At 38.3% G+C, this 9,831-nt stretch overlaps 1 protein-coding gene across 1 annotated transcript in view; it reads right to left on the reverse strand.

The window, feature by feature from the left end:
• The window catches only part of LOC106871767 (vacuolar protein sorting-associated protein 54), a 434,878-nt gene that overhangs the window by 343,048 nt on the left and 81,999 nt on the right, over window positions 1-9,831 (reverse strand). The window lies entirely within an intron of this gene.

Here is a 9,831-nt window from a genome sequence, read left to right on the forward strand (position 1 = left end):
CTTTTTATTTTTTATTTTTTTCTAGCATGCTTGCTTGAAGCAATCACTGCAGAAACAAACTGTTACACAGAATGTAAACAAGCTAGAAAAAAAGATAGCTTGTGGTTTCCTGCAATCGTTGATGAAATACGGGCATTTTTTGCCATAAATATTATTATGGGTATTAAGACAGTTACCCAGAATTACAAATTACAGGAGCCTTTTAGCGATCAGTATGTTTCCAGTATTATGACCCGAATACGATTTGTGAAACTGAACCAGTATTTACATGTGAGAGACACTAGCAGTACCCCAGTACATGGAGAACCAAACTTTGATCCCTTATTTAAAATAAGACCCCTCATCAACTGCATTCAAAATGCATATAAAACATTTTACAATCCTAGGAGATACGTATCCGTTGATGAGGGTATGGTGGGGTATAAAGGAAGGATACACTTCCGACAGCATATGCCAGGAAAGCCCACAAAATAGGGGATCAAAGTTTGGAAAATTTGTGAAGCAAATACTAGGTACTGCTGTGGATTTAGCTTCTATACAGGGAAAAGAGACAATAATGTTAGTCAGCATGGCCTAGGGTACGATGTGGTCTGGAATTTATCACTTCCATACCATAACCAGGGCCATATATTATTTTTTGACCGATTTTCTAGTTCGGTCAAACTTGTGGTAGATTTAGAAGCTGTGGTAACGTATACGTGTGCTGCGGTAATTGCTAGTAGAAAAGGGTTGCCGTTGGATAAAAAAAAAGCAAAATTAAAAAAGAGGTGAAATAATCTAACGGCAGAAAGGAAATCTGCTAGCAACCACATAGAGATAAGAGACAGATAAATTTTCTATCTACCAGTGCACAACCATGTGTAGATTGGCTGAACCAGATGATGAGTTATTATCCGGTTGGTAGACCGGGTAATAAATGGTGGTGATACCTGGTTTGGTATATAGTAAACATGAGCATTGTAAATGCATTTATATTATATACCAAATCAGGAGGGGTTCGCAAGTGGTGTGACCATCTGCAGTTTCGAGCAGATGTAGCAACGCAGTTGAGGGCAGGTTATTCGTCCAAAAAAATAACTGCAGGAAGGAAAAGCAAAGCCTGCCAGAGAGATATTCCTCTGAGTTCAGCCGATCTACATAAATTAGAAAAAATCGGGGGTCGCAAAAGGCAGTGCCATGAATGTCTACATCAACAAAGAAAAACTCCCAGTGGACGGCCAGTTGAAACGTCTTTCCCATGTGCATTCTGCAAGGTTGCAGTATGTAGAGTGGGATGTTTTACAACTTTCCATGATAGAAATATTGTGTGAATATTGTTTGTGTATATATATATATATATAATTAGATTATATAAATATTTTTCAAATTTACTTAGTTTTATTTTTTATTTTAATTTGATTAAAAGATCACTGATGTCACATTTAACCAGCAGGATGAACAGAAATTCATTATTAGCAATGCAGGCAATATTACTTAAAGATCAGTGATCTGTATACATATGTATAGTGCAAAAACACTAATATATCAGCAGTAGGCAAAGGTTGCCCTGGATTCGCAGTTAAATTGCTGAATGTAGATTTGTGCTTGTTAACTTCTTCAGAAGGTATCTATTGTAGACATGCAGTATTTGCAGTTTAGCATGGATCAAATTAGTACACTAATTACCATGATAGATTTGATCAGTATTTGTTGCATTGCATCATATGCTATAAGTTTGGATTCCTGTATAAGAAGAAATTGTGGGAACATAAGTTTTCCAAAGTAATAGAAAATAAGACACCACCATTCTTTGGGACTTTAACATTCAAACTGATTGAGCTATTTAGGTAAAACAATCACAATGACAAAACATTTGCTAATAAATATGTCAATCTCAGCAGGCTGCAACACTTCTGTGAAAACATTTGAAAAGTTAAATACAAGGACCTTAAAATAGAGGCCTCATATATATGGCTTCTAAGAACAACAACTATACCTGTGATCACTGGAGCTTTGGGAATACCAAATAGTGTTCTTGAACACTACGGCCAAATACTAGGAAACTCAAAAGCATAAGAACTATAAAAGAAAATGTTCTCATTCTAAGAAAAACATTGTTAACCTACAAATACCTGATCCTCTTAAAACTTTTTCAAAACTAAAATATTACAAATTTAACAGAATCTTAGTTCTCAAATTCTGGTCTCTTTTCCCCACAATATATCACTGCTAATCATAGATAACACCCATAATACTTGCTGTTACCTGAGGGTGGCACTGGAACAGCTTGTATAAATGAACAACAATAATAATAATAATCATAATGGCTTCAAATTTTGGCACAAGGCCAGCAATTTCAGGGGAACAAGTAAGTCGACTATGTCAATCCCACTGTTCAACTGGCACTTATTTTACTGATCCCAAAAGGGGTGAAAGGCAAAGTTGACCTCAGCAGAATTTGAACTCAGAACGTTAAGACAGATGAAATGCTACTAAGCATTTTGTCCAGAGAGCTAACAATTCTGTCAGCTCAAGGAGGATGATAATAATAATAATAATAATAATAATAATAATAATAATGAGGAATTTGGGATAAAACACTACAAAGGCACACAAGTTGGCCTGGGGAGAATATAAGAAATGAAGGCATGATCAAGTGGTGAAAGTTTTACACTGGAAGCTTTGTCAGAAATGGGAATTTAAAGCTGGAAGCACATAAGATATCATATCCTTAGGTAGAAAGAGTACTTGATTCAGAAAAATGCAATATTTTGTGGGATTTTTCAATTCAAATGGATAAGATAAAACAATAATAGACAAGGAAAAGTGAATTTCCTTACTGATTATTCTACCATGCCCATTTGATTCCAGGATTTTGAAGAAAGATGAAAAATTAAAAACAATTTATCCTCTTAAAATTTGAGATTGCAAAGATTTGGAATATGAAATCTGTAAAGGTTGTACACATGAAAATGAAATGGAATATCAGAGGTTCCACTGAAGATTTGCTTCTTAAGAAAGGGAAAGATCATCAGAAAGGTTTTGAGTACTTGATGGCTTACTGAAATTATGTGGATATCTAGGGTAACCCACTACCCACATAAATACTACAGAAATAGAACTAATCCTGAGTCAAGTCAAACAACAATTATAATAATAATAATCCTTTCTACTGGAAACACAAGGCCTCAAATTTGGGGGAATAGATTAAGTCGATTACATCAACCCCAGTACACAACTGGTACTTAATTTATTGATCCTGAAAGGATGAAAGGCCAAGTCGACCTCGGCGGAATTTCAACTCAGAATGTATTGACAGATGAAATACTGCTAAGCATTTCACCCAGCGTGCTAATGATTCTGCCAGCTCACTGCCTTAATAATAATAATAATAATAATAATAATAATAATAATAATAATGAGGAAGACAAAAAGATGGACAGATACAACCCTCTTAAGTACAAAATATCCCGACTATGGAAAATGAAGTAAGTGAAGATAGTGCCAATTATTGTTGGGTCCTTGGGAAGAGTATCAGAAGGCATCAAGAGGAATATACAGGAAATTGGAATAGAATGCCCAGTAGAACTGTTACAAAACGTTTGCCTCCTTGGCACAGCCAGAATAATCAGGAAAGTATTAGATAGCTGAAAAGAATGAATAGTATGGTACCGTAGGCTGCAGGTAGTAAAAGCCCACTATGCATGCAAGACTCCAGGAGCTCAACAAAACCTGTGATAAAGGGAAAATAATAATAATAATTACCTGACAGAGAACTGCTTAAACAAACTGAAACAGAAGGCTACAAATACCTGGGCATACTAGAGTTAAATGAGATAATGGTGAAGGAAATGAAATAGCAACTGAGGATAGAATATTTCTGAAGACTAAGATTGGTATTGCACTCAAAACTGACCATCATCATCATCATCATCATTATCATCGTTGTATGTCCGCTTTCCATGCTGGCATGGATTGGATGGTTTCACTGAGGACTGGTGAGCCAGAGGCTGCACCAGGCTCAATCTGATCTGGCAAAGTTTCTACAGCTGGATGCCCTTCCTAATGCTAACCACTCCGAGAGTGTAGTGGGTGCTTTTACATGCCACTGGCATGAGGACCAGTCAGGCGGTTCTGGCAACAACCATGCTCAAAAGGTGTTTTTACGTGCTACCTGCATGGGAGCCAGTCCGGCGGCACTGGCTATGACCACACTCAAATGTTGTTTTTCACATGCCACCAGCACATGTGCTGGTAAGGTGACACTGACAACAATCACGGTCGAATGGTGCTTTTCGTGTGTCACCAACATGGGAGCCAATCCGTGGCCAGATGGAATAAAATCCAAGCAGTTAATATGTGGGTGATAGCATCACTTCAATATGGAGCTGGAATCATAAAATGACTAAAAAAAAGAACTGGTGAACATGGATACAAAGACAAGAAAATTGTTGACAGTGCATGGAGCCTTCTACCCTAAGAGTGACACAGATAAGCTGTACTGAAGAAAGGGTGGGAGAGGTTTGATCAGTTGTAAGGATTATATGAAAGCAGAGGAAAACAGCTTAGGTGGGTATGTAAAAAAAATACTGTGGAACAAGTTAAAACATGTGAAGAAGGCCAGGGTCATTAAAACTGATAATTGTGTAAAGAAAGAAAAACTCAAAAGAGGAAAAGAACACAAAAGAAGAAACAGCATGGAAGGAGGGAAAAAATGTATGGTCAGTTTGCAAGAGATACAAATGCCAAAACAGATACAGAAGATCAGTGGCTATGGATGAGGAGGAGTGACCTGAAAACAGAGACAGAAGCACTTATATGCGCAGCTCAAGAACAAGCATTAAGGACTAACTATGTGAAGTGCAGAATTGACAACACTACCATCAGCAACAAATTCAGAATTTGTGGTGAGAGGAGTGTGAATACAAAAGACAACATAACAATGTAGCAAGAATGATCCATTGGGAGCTCTGTGGAAATCACAGCCTTTAAAGAGCAAAAATGTGGTTTGAGCAAATCCCAGGAGTCACCAAGAAAGAAAACTACAAAATCCTACAGGATGCAATGATTCAGTGTGATTACCTAACCATACATCAGAAACTGGATATCGCTGTGGTGAAAAAAAAGAAAGAACATGTATGATAATCAACATAGCATGTCCTTGTGACAACAAGATCAAAGAGAAAGAACAAAAAATTAACAAGAATGACAATTTGAAGTGGGAAATTTGAAGGTTGTGGTCAATAAGAGAAGACATGGTACCAATAGTAATCGGCACAATTGGAAGAATCAGCACACAACTACCAACATGGCTTTAAAAGATTGGTACAAATGTAAAAGAAGAATACCTACAAAAATCAGCACTGCTTGGAACTGCAAGAATTCTTCACAAGGTCCTTGAAGCATGACCAGTAAACAAGTATCACCTTAGTTTGCTGGCTGTGGACAGCTGACACTTTCCATCATACCCAGCAAAATATGCTGTGTGTTTTCATAAAATAATAATTATAAGCCTTTCTACTATAGGCACAAGGCCAGAAATTTGGGGGAGCAGGCTAGTCAATTACATCAACCCAAGTACTCAACTGGTACTTATTTTATTGACCCCAAAAAATGAAAGGCAAATTTGACCTCAGAATGTAAGGACAAATGCTAACAATTCTGCCAGCTTGCCATCTTAATAATAACAATAATAATAATCCTTTCTACTATAGGCACAAGGCTTGAAATTTGGGGGATGGAGATAGTCGATTACATCGACCACAGTACTCATCTGGTACTTATTTTAATCAACCCCCAAAAAGATGAAAGCAAAGTCGACCTTGGTGGAATTTGAACTCAGAACATAAAGATGGACAAAATGTTGCTAAGCATTTTGCCCGGCATGTTAATGATTCTGCCAGTTTGCCATCTTAATAATAATCCTTTCTAATAAAGGCACAAAGCCTGAAATTTGGGGCGAGTGGACTAGTTGATTACGTCAACCCCAGTGTATCACTGGTACTTAATTTATTGACCTCCAAAAGGATGAAAGGCAAAGTCGATTTCAGAACATAGCAACAGAGGAAATACTGCTAAGAATTTCGTCCAGCATGCAACTGATTCTGCCAGCTTGCTGCCTTAATAATAATGGTTTCAAATTTTTCCACAAGGGCAGCAGTTTTTGGGGAGGGGATAAGTCGATTACATCGACCCCAGTGTTCATCTGGTACTTATTTATCAACCCCAAAAGGATTTGAACTTGGAACATAGAGGCAGACAAAATATCGCTAAGCATTTCGTCCAGTGTGCAAATGATTCTGCCAGCTTGCCACTTTAATGATGATGATGATGATGATTATATTCTCTAGAACAATATTATGTACAAAACCAAATATATGACACCCTAGGCATAACACCAACATGAACTTCTAACTTGTTGTCTCTTGAGGTCTCTGGGTGAGACATGGAGCCAACTTGTACAAATACAAAGCAAAAGTCAAACATATATTAATAATAATCCTTTCTTTATTAACCACTGAGGGTTCATATAAAAGATTTGGGATGGTACAGGACAATACAATACAAATAGAGTGGGATTGCTTCATGTAAAAAGGAATAATAAAAATTGTAACAAATAAATCCCCAAAAGAGGGAAACTTCTAATAGCTGCTAGTGGAAAGCCCACAAAAACCACTATTGCTCTGACCTCTAGAGCAAGTGCCCTTTCCATTTCGTCTACCTTCAATCTAGAGCTGCATGCTTAAAATAGGCCTGTTCACTCAGGCCATTTGCATTATATTCACCAACCTTTTAGCAAAATTGCTGGAAAGCAACACTTTCCTCTCTACCCTCACTTTCCTTTCAGCCCTTTCAACTTTTTTTGCAAAGACCACCAGGCAAAGAAACACTGCCTGCCCTTCCAGACCAAAGGAAGGTGGTGGGGCAATTTTCATAATGGACTCAGCTGATAGCCGGATCCATCCTACAGCAGATGTTCAATGTAAACTCACAAGTCAGCAATGCTTGGGCACTGGACAAGAGCATCCAGAACAGTTTCATCGCTCTGCATGCACCTCGGGCAAGCCCGGCTGACAGCACTTTCATTTATTCCAAACTGGTAATGCCTCCCTGTAGCACTGCTAGGCCAGGGATTTCTGGAAGTTATCCATGGGCCTTGGCCCAAAAGTCCTCTGGAACAGACCAGCTAACTCATTTTCATCAACTCCCAAAGAATCCCCAAGAATGATGTCACGCTTGGCCACTACTAACCCTTTATAGGACACATGAATGGAACTTCCACCAACAGCACTCTAGATGCCAGGCACTTTGTCTTGGTCTACATTTGGATCCAGGACTGCAGCTCAGACAAAGCGATGGGCTGTGAAAAATTGCGTCTGATAAATAACGACCACAGCTGCTCACCATCTAGGATGCACTGGAGATGTTGCAGCCTCTGTGCATGTCTGCACACATGCCCAACCTTCCATTCAGCAAGTGTTGACAGCAAATGTGGTGCCTGACCAGTGGAATGTGCCTTTTCCACAGAATGTAGAAGAGTACATGTTCCATTTGGTCAGACATAAACTGAGGCAAGGCACAATGGTCAAGCAATAATATATGACAGATGTTGTATGCATTCACCACCTCTGCCTGACCTTTCAGGGATAGCTTTCACTTGGCCCATTTCTGGTGAAATTGGTCACCTTGCTCATTACCTCATCCCAGTTCTTCTCCACCTAGAGAACTGGACCAAATCAGACCCTGAGCAATTTCCCTGGTCTCTCCATCCAGCCTCCCACGACATCATTGGATGGCATGGACCTGCCTCTCCAGGTGCCAAGTTGCAGGCCCACTGACCTTTCTTAGTTAATTTTTGCTCCTGTCACTGCCTCATATTCTTTTAGAGCAGTGCTGACCAGGTCTATGTAGTAAATATATAGATCTTGAATTTATTCTTTAATTTCTCTATGAACTCTTGTAATAACATACACACAGCTATATCAACACCTTGTACTGACTATATATTTCAGTACATTAATTGATGACCCAGACATAATTTGAATATGCAGCCTTCTGATGTTGACTCACCCTATTCCTAATGCCAAAATTATCTTGTAGTTGACATATCCAAAATTGGCATCAGTGCAGTCATTCAACAACTCCACCATGGTGAATAGCAATGTCTGGTATTTTTCTCTAAGCAGTTAAAACCAGCTGAAACTAAATATAGTGCATTCAGTTGTGAACTGCTAGCTATTCAACTCTCAGTTAAACACTTCTAACACATTTTGGAAGGGGGAAACTTCACAATATTTATGGACCACAAGCTGTTATCTTTCACTTTATACTGCAAGCCAGATAAATTTTCTCTGAGGGACATTCGACATTTGGATTACATTTCACAATTCATGAGTGATATGCAATACATTCCAGGTTCTGAGAACATTGCTGCAGATTCTTTATCCCGTTTACCTGTCAATGCACTATTTTCAACTACAGAAATTAACTTGAACGAAATGTCTCAAGATCAACCATCCGTTGATTTGATTAATATACAACAACCAGAACTAAATCCTTTTGACCTCCAATTTCTCCCAGTTGCAACATCAAACAAACAGATCCTTTGCGATATTTCTTCTGGTAAACCTTGCCCTTTAGTTCCAAAAAAGCATCGCCATATTGTTTTCTCAGCACTACACAATATTTCACATCCTGGTATAACAGCAACATTGAAGCTTATTTCAGCTCATTTCATTTGGCTAAACATGCGTCGAGACATACCTAATTGGACTCACACCTGTGTCAATTGTCAAAGATCCAAGGTACATAAACATATCCATGTGCTGTTAGGGACTTTCTCCAATCCAGATGCATGATTCTAGCACGTACATGTTGATACAGTAGGACCTTGGCCTGCGAGTCAAGACTTCATGTTTTTATTAACCTGTATCGATCGTTTTTTTTCCACTGGCTAGAAGTCATTCCACTCATAGACATCTCTTCTCAAACTGTGGCACAAGCTTTAGTCACAAGATGGATTTCTCGTTTCGGAACACATGTTCCAATAACAACAGATCACAGACGTCAATTATAGCTAAGCTTTTCCAGGAGCTTACCAAGATTTTAGGAAGTAACCAGTTACCAACCAGCTTCAAACGGATATGATCAAAAGATTTCACTGACAGCTTAAAGTTCCATTGTGTGCTTCTGCTGATTCATCTCGATGGATTGAATTTCTTCCTATTGTTTTCTCAGGTCTCCGCTCTTCTGTCAAAGAAGATATTGGATATTCTCCAACAGAATTACTTTATGGTTCTTCCTTGATGCTGCCTGGTCAAATGATTGTTTCTGCAAACACGCAATATACTGACACCACAAGTTTCGTTGAACGCTTGCATGATTATATGTCAAGGTTACCACATATGAACACCAGAAAACAAGACATTAAAACATATTTACCTAAGGACTATTCTTCCTGGAATCATGTTTTTGTCCGCAATGATGCTGTTAAACATCCTTTAACAGCACAGTATGCAGGACCTTTCATGCGCTTTCTTGCACAGATAAAGTTTTCACCTTAGACCTTAACGGTCATAAAGACACTATTTCAGTTGATAGGCAAAAAAGGGCTCACATAAAAAAAAAATATTTCCACCCTCACTTCAGACAACAAACACACAGCATTACAAATGCGTACTTTACACTCAACCTCACAAACTTTGACTATCAAAAACAGCAGACATGTGCACTGGCCCAAGAATTTAACAAACATTTATTACTTTTGAACTGTGATATTGTTTCTATGCTTTGACATTTTATGATGTATACATTTTTGTAATTTTCATGATTGTATACTGTTACCTCTGCCCC

Source organism: Octopus bimaculoides, chromosome 11 (assembly GCF_001194135.2).
Source record: "Octopus bimaculoides isolate UCB-OBI-ISO-001 chromosome 11, ASM119413v2, whole genome shotgun sequence".
NCBI classification, from domain to species: Eukaryota; Metazoa; Mollusca; class Cephalopoda; order Octopoda; family Octopodidae; genus Octopus; species Octopus bimaculoides.